The 15176-nt window shown below is 45.1% G+C and overlaps 1 pseudogene across 1 annotated transcript in view; it reads right to left on the reverse strand.

Moving 5' to 3' along the window:
- Window positions 1-12744: 12744 nt before the first annotated feature.
- Window positions 12745-15176, reverse strand: part of LOC147571719 (protein shisa-6-like) — a 54021-nt pseudogene continuing 51589 nt past the window's right edge. Inside the window, exons 10-11 of the transcript XR_015247113.1 lie at window positions 14232-14308; window positions 12745-12781 (exon numbers count right to left, since the gene is read on the reverse strand). The product of XR_015247113.1 is annotated as a protein shisa-6-like (transcript). The remainder of the gene's footprint in view (window positions 12782-14231; window positions 14309-15176) is intronic.

The following is a 15176-nucleotide window of genomic DNA, read 5'->3' on the forward strand; positions in this document are numbered from 1 at the left end:
ACCAAAGGAATGAGAAAAAGAACAATGCAAGCTTAAAGACAGCAGAAAGAAGGAAATAATAAAGATTAAGGCAGACATAAGTGATAATAGAAACTAGAAAAACACTAGACCAAATCAGTGAAACCAGGGGCTGGTTCTTTAAAAACAGTAATCACCTTGAAAACCTCCTAGGCAGACTTTTCACAAAGAAGAGAGAAAGGACTCAAGTAAATAAAATCACAAATAAGACAGGAGAAATAACAGTCCACAACACAGAAATACAGTTAGAAGATAATATTAGGGAAAACGATAGGCAACAAATTGGACACTCTGAGAAACATGGATAAATTCCTCGAAACACATAAACTACCAAAACTGAAACAGGAAGATACATAAAATCTGAAACCAGAAAGAAATTGAATCAGTAATAAAAAAATATCTCCCCCAACACAAGAAGAGTTCAGGGCCAGCTGGCTTCACTGATGAATTCTACCAAACATTTAAAGGAGAGGTGATATCTATTCTTCTCGAATTCTTACAAAAAATAAAAAAGAAGGAAAACTTACCAATTCATGTCATCAGGCCATCATTACCCTGACACCAAAACCAGATAAAGACTCCCCTAAAGCAGAAAACTGCAGGGGACCCTGGGTGACTTGGTTGGTTGACTGTCCAACTCTTAACTTCAGATTAGGTCATTATCTTGCAGTTCCTGGGTTCGAGTCCCACATTGGACCCTGTGCTGACAGTGTGGAGCATGCTCAGGATTCTCTCTCTCTCCCACCCCTCTGCCCTCCCTCACCTTTATATACTCTAAGTAAATGAATAAACATTTAAAAATGTATTTAAAATTTTTTTAAATAAAACTGCAGACCAATAGCCTGATGAGTATGTATGCAGAAATTCTCAAGAAAATACATTCAAACTAAAGTCAGCAATACATTAATAGAATCATTGACCATGATCAAGTGGGATATACTCCTGGGCTGCAAGGGTGGTTCCACATTCAGAGATCAATCAACACGATGCACCACAGTAATAGAAGAAAGGATGAGAACAATATGATGCTTTCCACAGATGCAGGAAAAGCATTTGACAAAATGTCACATCCATTCATGCTAAAAACCCTCAGCAAAGTAGATTGAGACTCAACCTACCTGCACATACTAAAGGCCATCTGTGAAAAACCCACAGCTAATCTCATCCTCAATGGGGAAAAACTGAAAGCTTTTCCTTGAAGGTCAGGAACAAGGCAGAGATGACCCCTCACACCACTGCTACTCCACATAGTATTGGAAATCCTAGACACAGCAATCAGACAACAAAAAGAAATAAGAGGCACCAAATCGGCAAGGAAGAAGTGGAACACTCGCTATTTGTAACTGACATGATGCTCTCTATAAAAAACATGAAAGACCCCCATAAAAATTGCTAGAAGTGATACATGAGTTTCACAAGTCACAATATACAGAAATCAATGTACAGAAATCTATTGCGTTTCTATAGATGAATCACGGATTAACAGAAAGAGAAAGTAAGGAATCAATCCCATTGACAGGTGCACCAAGTACCACAACATACCAGGAATAAACCCAACCAAAGAGGTGAAAGACCTATACTCTAAAGGCTATGAAACACTGATGAAAGAAATGGAAGAGGACACAAAGAAATGAGAATACATTTCATGTTCATGGATGAGAAGAACAAATACTGTTAAAATGTCTACACTCCTCAAAACAATCTACACATGTAATGCAATCCCTATCACCCTAACAAAACATTTGTCACAGAACTAGAACAAGTAATCCCCAAATTTGTATGGAACGACAAAAGACCCCAGACAGCCAAAACAAACTTGAAGAAGAAAAGCAAAGCTGGAGACCTCACAATTCCAGACTTGAGGTTATATTACAAACCTGTAGTGATGAGAACACTGTACTGGCAAAAAAAAAAAAAAAAAAAAAAAAAAAAAAGAAAGAAAGAAGGAAGGAAGGAAGAAAAAGAAAAACACACAGACACATAAATCAATAGAATGGAAACTCAGAGATGAACTCACATCTATATGGTCAATTAATCCTCAACAAAGCAGGAAAGAATATCCAATGAAAAAAAGAGAGTCTTGGGGCACAGGGGTGGCTCAGTCACAGAAGCATCTAATTGTGGATTCAGCTCAGGTCATGATCTCAGCGTTTATCAGTTTGAAATCCGTGTCAGGCTCTGCACTGACAGTGTAGACATTCTCTCTACAGCGTGGGGTTCTCTCTCTCCATTTCTCTCTGCCCCTCTTCTGCATGCTCTCTGTCTCTCTCTCAAAAATAAATACATTTAAAAAAAAGTCTCAACATATGTTTTTAGAAAAACTAGACAGCAACTTGCAAAACAAAATAAAACAGCAACAGACCACTTTCTTACATCATACACAAAAATAAATCCAACAGGGATAAAGACCTATGTGTGAAACCCGAAACCATAAAACTCCCAGAGGATAACACAGGCAGTATCTTCTTTGACAATGGCTGTACACACGTCTTTGTTGATATATCTCCTGAGGTAAGGGAAACACAAGCAAAAAGAATGGGACTTCATAAAAATAAAAAGCTTCTGTCACCAAGGAAATAATCAACAAAACTAAAACACAACCTACAGCATGATGATATTTGCTAACAACGTCTGATGAAGGGTTAGTGTCCAAAATATATAAAGTTATACACACCCAAAAAGTGAGAAATCCAACTGAAAATGGGCAGAGGACACGAATAGGTATTTTCCCAAAGAAGACATACAGATAGCTAAGAGACACATGAAAAGATGCTCAACAATACTGATATTCAGGGAAATACAATTCAAACCTACAATGAGATAACTCATCTCATCTGTCAGAATGACTAAAATCAATGAATGACGAAACCACACGTGTTGCCAAGGATGTGGGGAAAGAGGAAACCTCTTGCACTGTTGGTAGGAATGCAAACTGTTGCAGCCACTCTGGAAAACATCATGGAGATTCCTCAAAAAATTGAAAACAGAACTACCTTACAATCCAGCAATTTCACTATGTGATATTTACACAGAGAATACAAAAATAATACTTCAAAGGGACACAGCAGCATTTGCTACAACAGCCAAATTACGGAAACTGCCCAAGTTTCCATCAACTGACAAATAAATTGAGATGTAGTATATGGAATGGAATATTATTTAGCTGTAAAACATGAAATCTTGTCATTTGCCATGAGGTGGATGGAGCGAGAGAATGTTATGCTGGGTGAAATAAGCCTGTCAGACAAAGACAAATACCATAGAATTTCACTAACACATGGAAATGAAACAAAACAAAGGGGGCGGGGGTTGGGGGGATTGGGGGAAGGAGACTGTGACAAACAGACTCTTAACTAGGCAACAAACTGAGGGTTTCCACAGTGGGATGGCGGAGGGGGGGGAATGGATGAAACAGGTGATGCGGATTAAGACGTGCACCTGGGAAGAGCACCCAGTGACGTCTGGAAGTGTTGCTCTATATTTACACCTGAAACTAATATTACACTCTACCACCTGGAATTTAAACTAAACTATAACATAAGGTTAATGACACCTACCTACCAGATTTTCTGTAGTTTTCAATCATTTCACTAGGTTGAAAAATAACCATGAAAATCTGTAAAAGCATGTAAGATGTGGGGGACAGTTTGTGCCCTTACCTCGGTCTTTGGTTCCAGCAGGACTCGGAAAGTGGGTCCCAGCTCATTCTTCTAGAAGGTCCTGAGACGAATATTTCATGTATTCACATCCTAACTGAAAGCAGCTCCCGGTCTTCTGAATTTCTGTCAGGATTTCTCCCTGGAAACCAGCCTGAATCTGGAGCAAACCATCCACGGCATCCATGATGTGATGTCGTGAGACCCCTCGATCCACGGGTCCTTTAATAAAATACGTCTTGTTCAAATACTGTCCGGGAAAGTGAGGAATGAAACACGGGAACAGCCCACAAAATGCAAGGGCCTGTGCTGCTGACCGACTGGCCAGTGCCCAGGGAAGCCACCCAGGGCCCTCTCCTCAACACTCAGTGCAACAAGGCAGCTTCTCTCTGGTGACTCAGGAGACACCAAGTTGCTGCAAGGCTCCCAAGGTCTCCCCTGGGGAGGGCGGCAGAACCTGCTGGAAACGCAGCTCTGGTCTCTGTCCTCAGGCAAGGGCAGAGGCCCTGAGTGCTCTGGGAGCCACAGAAGCCCTTCCTGCTCTGAGGTGCCCTGGGTCAGAAAAGCCGATGAGGCGCCCTCTGCCGGCAATCACCGTGCATAGAGAGGAGCCCGCCCCCAGGGTTTGTGGTGCTCGCACGCCCTCTGCTGGCCACCATGGGAATTCCTGCAATGTTGAAGGCCATGGCCCTCAGCTGAGGGACTGAAGGTGTTCTGGGCAAGTAAGCCTGTTCTCCACATTGGGAGGGGTCTTAGTGACAGGGCCTGGGACACTAAGAAATCTTTTCCTTCCCCTTTCTTGTGAGTGAAGAATGAAACCACATTTATTTATGTAATGACATCATTTGTAACGCTTGCAGCAAGGGTCACAGAAAAGCAGCCCACCTATTTACACATGCTGAACAAGAGGTAATTGTGTTTACCACCAAAATACTTAGGTTAGATAAAGAATTGACACCTTTGAGAGAGAGATACCAGCTTCCAGCTCTGGAATGAATAAGTCCTAGGGCTACAAGGTACAGCCAATGGAATAGAGTCAATCCTGTAATAATAATGTTGCATGATTTCACGTGATAGCTACACTTGTGGTTAAGTACAACATAATTTATAGACATATGGAATGACTACACTTTATGCCTAAAACTAATACAACAAATGTGTGAACAATATTTCAATAAATAATCGACATCCTTTACACTATTTTTAATTTCTCCTTCTTTGCCATTAAAAAATCATTCCTGGGGCACCTGGGTGGCTTAGTCAGTTAAGCGTCCGACCTCGACTCAGTTCATGATCTTGCGGTCCATGAGTTTGAGCCCCATGTCAGCCTCTGCCTGACAGCTCAGAGCCTGGAGCCTGCCTCAGATTTGGCATCTCCCTCTCTCTCCGCCCTCCCCAGCTGGGACTCTCTCAAAAAAAGAATAAAATAAACATTAAATTTTTTTAAAAAATCATGCCTAATTTAGACTCTGAAATTCCATTTATCCCACATTCTCTAACATCACCATCTTGATGTTGAGAGCTTCTCTGAAAAGTCACTAATAATATCTTTGATGGACACACGTGACAAGGCCGCATGCAACTTACAGGGAGCTACACATCTGTTATGACTTTACCGTAAGCACCTTGGCTACTATTTTCAAATTATGAAATGAGCTGGGTCCCAGCTCCTTTTTCTAGAAGGTCCTGAGAGTCAACATTTGGCGTCTTCACTTCCCAACTGAATGCGGCTCCTGTTCCTCCGAATTTGTGTCAGGATTTCTCCCCAGAAACAAGCCTGACCTGGAACAAACCAAGCCCAGCCTCTCTGACGTGGCCTCACGGGACCCCATGAATCCACGGATCCTCCAGGGAAATACCGGCAGGGGAAATGAGGAACAAACCACGAACAGCCCAGAAAAAGCAAGGGACTGTGCCGCCAACCGACCACCCGCGCTTCCGGGGAAACCGCCCAGGCCCTGCCTCCCCCGCCTCGGGACTCAACCCCACCACCTAGGAGACGCCAAGGGGCTGCGAAGCCTCCAGGGTCTCCCCCAGGCCCGGGGGCGGAACCTGCTGGAAACGCAGCTCTGGCTCTTTGCCCACACTCAGAGGCACTGGGTCCTCAGAAGCAAGGAAGCCTTCCCAGCCCGGAGGCGCCCTGGATCAGAAAAGCCTAGTGGGCGCCTTCTCAGGCCAGCACTGACCAGGCAGAGGCCCGGCCCCTCCCTGGGCGTGGTGCGTGCACGCCCTCTGCCGGCCGCCGTGGGAATTCCTGCAATGCTCAAGGCCATGGCTGCTCAGCTGGAAGTACTGAGAGTGCAGCTGGTCCAGTGAAGCCTGTTCTCCTGATCCAGAGGGTCTTAGCGAAGGGCTTGCTTGGGACACAAAGAAACCTTTTCCTTCTCCTTTTTACTGAGTGAAGAATGAAACCGAATTTATTGACGTAGTGATATCATGTGTAATGCTTTAAGCAGCATTCGCAGAAATACAGACTGCAAATTGACACCTGCTGACCTACAGGTTATGGTGTTTAGCACCATAATACTTGGGTTAAATAAAAAAGTTGACACCTCTGAGAAAGAGATACAGGCTTCCAGCTATGGAATGAATAAGCCATTGGGATCCAAGGTACAGCCCATAGAATAGCGTCAATCCTGTAAGAAAGCGTTGCATGCTTTCCCAATATAGCTACCCTTGTATAGGTACCTGGAGAGCGTAATGTATACACACGGAATCACCATGATATATGCCTGAAACTAATACAACATGGGGAGTCTCCTATATTTCAATTAAAAATGACAATATTTTTAATTTCTCCTTCACCATTAAAAATTATTACTAATTGAGAACATATGAAATTCCATTTATACCACATTCTCTATTGTCACCATCTTGATGTTGAGAGCTTATTTTTCAAGTTGTCAATAATGTCTTTGAGGACACAAATGGGACAAGGTCAGAATGTGCCTCTAGAGGAAGCTACACATCTGGTATAAATTTCCTGCCTGTATATGGGTAATTTCAATGAAAAGTGCTTTATGGACGAAAATGGATGAAATCATTTCCATCAGACTCATAGGTAGATAATTGTGGCTTCAAATCATAATTCCCATCTCTTCATATCAGAGGAAGGCTGGGTGAAGATATAGGTTTCTCTTTTGATGTAAGAGAAGGCTGTGGTGTTTTAAACTGCTCACCTACCATCCAGAATCCAGAGATTAGCAGGCCTTGGCCTTCTGCTCTGCGCAGCCCTGTCCAGGAAATGGCACCACATCCCCTGTGTCCCCCTCTCCCCTGTCATGTTTTAGCTCAGGCCCTGATCACAGTGGATGAGAATCCTGTTTAGAGAAGCTGCTCATGCTGACCTTTACTGGAGCATGGCTGTTCCCAGCCACCGCAGGGAAGCATGTGGACAGCCAGATTTTGAGCCCTTGGTGGCCCAGCCATGACCCCAACGTGGATGGAAGCCTGGTTGCCTCCATAACCTGGGAGGAAGGCGGGCCCAGCAGGAGTCAGGCGCTCTGGGGCAGAATGCATGGGCTTTGAGGACCCGGAAAGAGTCAGATGCTTACACCCAACTCCTCCTTGGTGGTGCGGAAGGAATGGGTATCATGTCATTGACATCTGCCCTGCCCGGCCCTCAAAAAGGAAACGGTGGGGGGTGGGGCGACTTGGTGGCTCAATCACTCAAGTGTCCAACTTTGGCTCAGGTCATGATCTCAGGATTTGTGAGTTTGAGCCCCACGTCGGGCTCTGTGCTGACAGCTCAGAGCCTGGAGCCTGCTTTGGATTCTGTGTCTCCCTCTCTCTCTGCCCCTCTCTCAATTGTGCTCTGTCTCTCCCTCACTCAAAAATAAACATTGCATCAAAATAAAAGATAAAAACAGAAAACACTGAGAGGAATATGGGTCATTATAAGACTCACACCCACAACAGCTCCCACCTGGATTGGTGCTACCAGGTAGCACCAATGACGTAGCTGGTACGTGGGAAAATCCACATCATGTGGATTAATGCAGGGTGTCCGCACTGTTCTACCCAAGACACTGCTGACCCCTCATCCATGTCTTGCAATCACGAATCAGCCATGTCCTGGGGGCTGATAGCTGCCCTGCTGATCACCACACACCACGGTGAGTAGGAAGTGCCACGTGCTTGCGAGGATCTATTGACGAGTGACCACAACTGTCACCAGATCTGGAGGAAGCTTGTGGCCACCACCCCAGAAGGAACCAGCGGGACATGTGCAGTCAATACAATTCAAACAGTCACTTATCTTCTGCCCCGTATTACTGTAGATTCTACCTGTTTGTGACCGTGTATACAGGGGTCACACTGTGTACATCAACACAGAATGACCGTAGGTCCTCCTGGAAGCAGATAATGACAGAGATACAGAACTGTGATGGGTTTATTAGGGGAAATGAGGAAAAACAAAATAGAGGGGACAGGAATGATCAGGGAAAGAATTCAGTCAAATACGCATATCAGACAACTTTTCTAAATATATCACATCACCACAGCCAGTGGTCACAGTTCAGGGTCCTCTTCAAATTTCACATTCTCCTGTAAGGCAAAGAGATTTTGGGTTATTGCAATGGGATCTTGTGTTCTCCTCTATGTATTTTCTCTTCAACAATATATCTGTGGCCTTGGATGAACACTTAATTGTGTGGCTGCATCTGTGTGTCTACCTCTAAGGGATTAGGACTGTCTTCAAATCTTAGATATAGATCCCTGAATGTACACACTATCACAGTTATCTTTTTCTTTTTCGTAAAGTAGGACCTGAATTTTAAAAGAAAAAACACAGGGGTCTTTGCCGTATTTTTTGAAACACGGATTGCCAACCTCTCAGCCTCAGGCATGACACTCTTAGTTTCATGAAATTGAATGAACATCTGTTGAGGACCTTCTGTGTGGAGATACATTCATTTCCACCCTGAGAAGGGTGAGTGTCCACTCCTCCCATACATTTTACAAATTCCTTAAGTGCTTCTCACCTCTTCATCGTACTGACCTCAGAAACCAACATTGTCCCTGTTTCTCAGATTACAAACCTGAGGCTCTGAGATGACCGCCGAGAGCTGGTGTTAGAGCTGACACAGCAGGAACACAGGCAAAACCTCAGGAGATTGCGAGGGAACTTTCGGAGACGCAAACCTGCAGGCAGGGTGGTGACAGCAGACGCAGGGGTGTGGTGACCAGAGTTCAGCAGGGGCGGCTCCTCCTCACCCCTGAGTTCCCCACCAAGAGTCTGACTCAGGCTGAAGGCCAAGGAAGCGGCACAGCTGATCTACAACCTGCCTTCACATTTAGTCTCACTGAGACACACTAACTTAGGCAGACAAGCGTTTCCTAAGACTAAGTTTAACTTCCCAAGTCTCCCAGAACATTCTTCATACACGTCCAGACCCTTCAGAAAACCAAGGGAAACAACAAAATTTATTTAGATTATGAACTAGGTGCACTGTGGTGACGTTGACATTTCAGAGATGATGACTGCATTCTACATTGTGGTTGAACCCGTGCAGCAGTCCTTTGCAGACTTCACACTGTCCTCATGCTCCCTTCCCAGTGTGTGGGCCCTGCCAGAAATGGCCTCCAAGTCCATCCTACTGACCCCAACGCCCTCCCCTCTGCACCTCCTCAAACTCTGCTTACTGTGCTCAACTTCCCTTCTATTCCTGCGTGATTCAAGTTTCCCCCAGTTTCGCACTGGATCCTTCACTGGTATTTCCACTCTGGTGACCACAAGGTCTGTGTCATATAATGCATGTGCCCCCTTTCAGACGGGACACCTGAGGCACCTACACTTAGGGGTGCATCTCATCCTTCACGGAGCTCAAAGCATTGTGTCTTTCAGACAGGCACCAGTACTCCTGATACATCTGCCTTTGTGTAAAACTCCTCTTTCTTGTAGACAAGAGAAACCTACAGCTGACCTCATTACAGGGAAATGACACAGCCCATTGTACACTATGTCCTGAGAAACTTGAGATATGTGACACTGTCCCCAGGCAGGTTTGCAGTTGAATTGCCAAGCCCTCACAAGCATCCCTACATCATTCCCACCAAGTCTTTCACCAAGAAGACGAATACGCTTTATCGGTCACTCATCCAGTTCAGGTCATCTTACCAAATTTAGTACGTGGAGGAGCTGGTGGAGGAGGTGGCCCATGGCCCGTGACTGGTGGTGAAGGGTGGTCCGTGGGGGACAGCCTGCAAGGCGATCCTGGGGAAGGACCAGGCCCTCTTGCATTCATAATGGCCTGCAGAACAGAAAAGAAAGCTATGTTCGTAGGACAGAGCAAAGCACCAACACCAGCAAAAAGTGGCAACAACCCAAAGAAGCAGTGCTCATCTCCTGCCAGCTTCCCCACCACCAGGTTCCAAGAGGGCAGCAGCAGCGCCAAAATCTCTACCCATACTTTGGGTTCCACTTATAGCTTTGGGGGTGGGGAACGGATGCTATGGGGACAAACCAGTGTTCCCACATGTGTGCAAATGTAGAACAGCAAGCTCGTGTCCGAGAGGATTTATGGAAGGAGTACCAAATTAATAAAATAGCATATTCCTGATAGGAAGGCATTTAAGTCCAGAATCGCCTTCCACCCCGCCTCCACCTCCACCACAGAGGCTGCTTATTTGTATGTGAAGAACTACAGATTGAGAAGGAATCACAATCCCAGGCTCCACACATGGAATCATAGCCCTCGTGGCTCAAAGCTCTGCCTCTAAGCCCCCGCCTGTGCCCGATCTGCTTCTCTCCCGACAATGAGGTCTTCTCCTCTCTGCAAGTGCTACCCATGGGCACAGAGACATGTTCGGGGATGGGGATCCTGAGGTCATGCAGAGAACCTCGAAAAGCATGTTCTTAGAGAAACATGTTACCTATACATGTTAGGTAGGCTTAGCTAATTTATTTTCATTCAGCGGTACTTCTCAGGTAAATACAGTACAACTCGCAGGGTACTTTTGTTCTCTAAAAGATGAGCTGAAATTCTAAATAACAGAATTAACACAAATACACTTTCGTTTCTGCTGTACATCTCCATGTTTCACCTGTAACAGTGACACAGGACACAAGAGAACGTGCTCATGTGAACACAAAGGACACAGTGGAGAATTACAATGCAGGTAATTACGGATTGTCTCTCTTCACCACGCATGTAGCAATGCGTGTTTTCTAGGACAAATATGTCACCTCTCGTAGTTCAGAATATGTATACCCAGGGCACACCTGAAGGGATTCCAGACAGCACGGTTACAAAAAAAAAAAAAAAAAAAAAAAAAAAAAGGCTGAATGTTGATGGGTATTACATATACTTTGTCTAAGACCACTCTAAATGACACATACAAAAATATAAGTTGGAGTGAAGGCAGTTTGCATTTTCAAAACATAAGGATAACTGCCGATTTTCTGAACACATTAATCCCCTAGAAAGAAACAGAACAGGAAGAAACAGCAAGAGCAATGATTCCACAACTGAGGAGGTCCAGAAAAAATAAGTCATGCCAAAAGACTTCCAGGTGGAGTGTGGTCTCTCCCTCCCTGGGTTATTTCCAGGTATATACCAGAAAAGCCCTTGGGTGCTCAGCCCTAGGCACGATTGGTTCTAAACCTTCCACAAGGAGTTGACAGGCAGAAAGGAGAGAACCCCATAGACACTTGGGTTAAGGCTGTGCATTTGGAAAATGAGAACAACAAGCAGACATATCATACAACACACAAAACAGACACAAAGCCAGGAGAGAGCGCTGAACAGAAAAAGGAGGGTTTTGCCAAAGAGTTACAACTGAAAATGTCCACAGCATTTACCTTGTCCTTCGTGGTCCCTTTGGTAGAGTCAGTGTTGTTGTTACTCACAGGAGCAACATGTGGATCCGCAAAAGGCCCTAGAAGGGATGGAGGTTTATTCTGAGTAGATTGTGCAGAGATTAAAAAAACAAAACATGGGGCGCCTTGGTGGCTCAGTCGGTTCAGTGTCCGACTTCAGCTCAGGTCACGATCTCACGGTCCGTGAGTTTGAACCCCGTGTCAGGCTCTGGGCTGATGGCCCAGAGCCTGGAGCCTGCTTCTGATTCTGTGTCTCCCTCTCTCTCTGCTCCTCCCCCATTCATACTCTGTATCTCTCTGTCTCAAAAATAAATAAACACTAAAAAAAAAATTAAAACAAAACAAAAACATAAAACCAAAAAAAAAAAAAACCACTCTCCTCATTCCTCAAGCAACCTAAACTCTCTGGCCAAGTCAGATCCCAAATCACATGCACAGGGTATCCCACATGCTTCAGGTGATCCCAAGGTAAAGGGAGAGCCATTCTTTAAACTCTGATGAAGCCCCATAAAAGCCCTGGTTCAGGTGTTTTCAGAACTCCTCAAACAACTGTGGATGACTGGGGGCTCAACTGGATGGATATACGTTAGGCTGAGCCTCATGCCTCCCACCGCCCAGCACGTGGACTGTGTATGGCACACATCTGCTGAAGCGCTATGCCTGCTTTTCTGCATACAGCCCCATTCCATCTCCACAAGAGACACCTGTACCAACACAAGGTGGGGGAAATGACACAAGGATGATAAGTCAATCATGAGAAACTCAAGGAATGTGGTGATGATGGCAGGCATGTTCCTTGCGTTGCAATGGTCTGTGGTACCACCTCTGCACCTTGTACAAGACTCAACAACGGGGCACCTGGGTGGCTCAGTTGGTTAAGCATCCGACTCCGGCTCAGGTCATGATCTCACAGTGCGTGAGTTCCAGCCCCACGTCGGGCTCTGTGTTGACAGCTCAGAGCCTGGAACCTGCTTCAGATTCTGTGCCTCCCTCTCTCTGACCCTCCCCCATTCATGCCCTGTCTCTGTCTGTCTCAAAAATAAATAAACATTAACAAATTTCTTTAAAAAAGACTCAACAACAACAAAAATTAGATGAAGGTTCTTTGTAAGCCAACTCATACTGCCCAGATCATCTTACCAAGTGGTGCAGGTGGAGGGGTTTGGGATGGTCCCGAACCTGGTACAGGAGGTGGATGTGCCCAGGAGATCATACGGTGGCCTCTAGGGTAGGGTGTGCAGAATCTTCCAGTTGATGGAGGAGGTCGCCACGGATCCACACTGCCCTGCAGAACAGAAGTGACAGCTATGTGCAGATGCCACACAAGAGAACCAATCCCCAAAGCAGCTGAAACCCATAGAAGTACAGGTCAGCACCTGCCCCCTTCTCTGCCACCAGGATCCAAGAGATTAGCATCAGTACCTGAAAACTCTGTCCTGCCACTGGGTACCACCTACAGCTTAGGCAACTAAACGCAGGCGGTTAAACTACTGTCACCACATGTCCCTGCCCAGGTCTGAGAATTTACAACAAAATGATCCCATCTTACAGGATGAAATAAGTAATTCCAAACTAATGAAGCAGCATATTCCAGACAGGCGGACATCCATGTCCAGGATCACTTTGCATCCCTCCACTACAGTGACGGCAAAAGCTCTGTTTTTGGCTTATTCCGAACACAGAAAAATGGACTGCAAATACACAGCTCATTCTCTGCACATGAAATCACAGCTACTCTTGGGGACAAGTTCTGCCTGCCGGCCCCACACTTGGCCCCCTCTGCTTCCCTCGCTGAGAAAGAGGTCTTCCTACTTTCTGCAAGTGCTGTCAAAGGCCAAGAAACCACTCGGGAGTTGGGGATGCCTGGAGTCTTGTAGGGGACCTGAGGAAATGTTTGCTGTGAGGAACATATTACACATCAATGAGTACTAGGCCCCCAAGTGTTTACCTGAATTCATAAGGAATTCTGGTTTTATGTACACTACAAGACACAGAGTAATACATCCTATGGGAAAAAAGAGGCAGACATTCATGAAACAGAATTAATGCAAATGTGTTTTGACTTTGGTATACATTTCCAGGGATGTGTCATGAGCGATGGTATCAGCTCTCACACTGACTGGAGACACAAGAGAACCTGCTCATATGAATAAAACTGAAGGACCCTGTGTTCAGAATACTTTTACCTAAGATACTGCTGGAAAGGATTCCAAAGAGTTCATTTACCCATGAAGACGTGAAGGTGGTGAGTTATGACAATGACTCTGTCTAAAACCATCATAAATTGTACAAGGCACACAATATAAAGATGGAAGGAAGTGTGTTCACGTTTACAATGAACAGACAGTCTTCACACATGAATAGTGTGACCAGAAAGAGGAAAGTAACAACAACACTGATCCCACAGAGAGGTAGTGTGTTAGGAGTCAACAAGCTTAGAGACTTTGCTATAGACTGCAGTGTATCTTCCTGTTGTTGTTATTTTGAACACAAGGGAAAAGCCATAGGGTGGTCAACTTCTAAGTTCCTTTGACTACTAAGCTGACCAGAAAAAAGATGACAGGCTGAAAAGAAAGCAGCCTGTAGACTCTTGGGTTAAGGCTGTGCATTTGGAGAATATAAACAGGCAGACATATCACACAACACAGAAAACAGGGATAAGGCCGCAGAGCATGCTGTTCCGCAAATGAGGGTTTCCTGACAGACTTACAACTGAAAATGGCCCCAGCATTTACCTTGTCCGTCTCGGCATTGTTGGTAGACTGCTTGTAGTTGTGACTCATGGGAGTGACATCAGCTTCGGCTAAAGGCTCTGAAATGGATAGAGGTTTACTCTGATTTTAGTAGACTGTGAAGAATTCACACAAAGACCACGTTTTGTGATGTGTTAAACTCTTGCCCACACTCAGGACCAGGAGGAGAGGCAGAGAGTAACCCACAAGCCTCAGTTGACCCTAGTGATAAGGGGGAGATCCATCCCATCATATCTTAATGAAGAAACCATAGGGTCCTGGCTCATGTTCTTCATAATTAGTCAAATAACTTTCAACAGGGCAGCTCAAAGAGAAATCAGGAAATCGTCACCAAAACAGCCATTTCTCAATACACATGAGGGGTAAACTCAGCATCTCATTTCAGATAAAAATTAAAATGAGAGCGTCAGTTGGTGGATAACATCAAAAAACCCTCCACAGAAGAGCATGGGTGTGTTTCCTCTGACTCCAGGCAAATTGTTCAGTCTTTCAGCTTATCTATAAGCTGCCTTCCACATGGGAGCCGGTATTATGTAACTATTTCTGAATGGAACTGAACTTGACTGGTATTATATTAATGAGTAAAGGAAAACTATGGGCGTTTAGCAGTGAAGCCGCAGAGTTGCACTGATAACATCAGAGGACGAAGCTATTTGGAGCTTGGATTCAGGAATGTAGGTCTACAGTTCACAACAATAAAAATAAAGGAACATTGAAAATAGTCAATAAATGACCTTCTCCTCAAATAAACTAAAGTCTTCACATTGAGTCCGGGTGGGAAGAAGGATGAGGCCCCTGTCCTCTCATCCTTTCCAGGCTCTTCAGACAGGGGGATGCTAGAGGAGGTGGGAGGGTCACAGTCAGAGGAGGGGCATGAGCTCCAACAGTCCCAAGGACACGTGCCTCACTGCTTGCAGTACCAGAGGA

Source organism: Puma concolor, unplaced genomic scaffold, assembly GCF_028749965.1.
Source record: "Puma concolor isolate L17-30 unplaced genomic scaffold, mPumCon1.1.hap2 unalloc_scaffold_11, whole genome shotgun sequence".
In the NCBI taxonomy this organism is placed as follows: domain Eukaryota; kingdom Metazoa; phylum Chordata; class Mammalia; order Carnivora; family Felidae; genus Puma; species Puma concolor.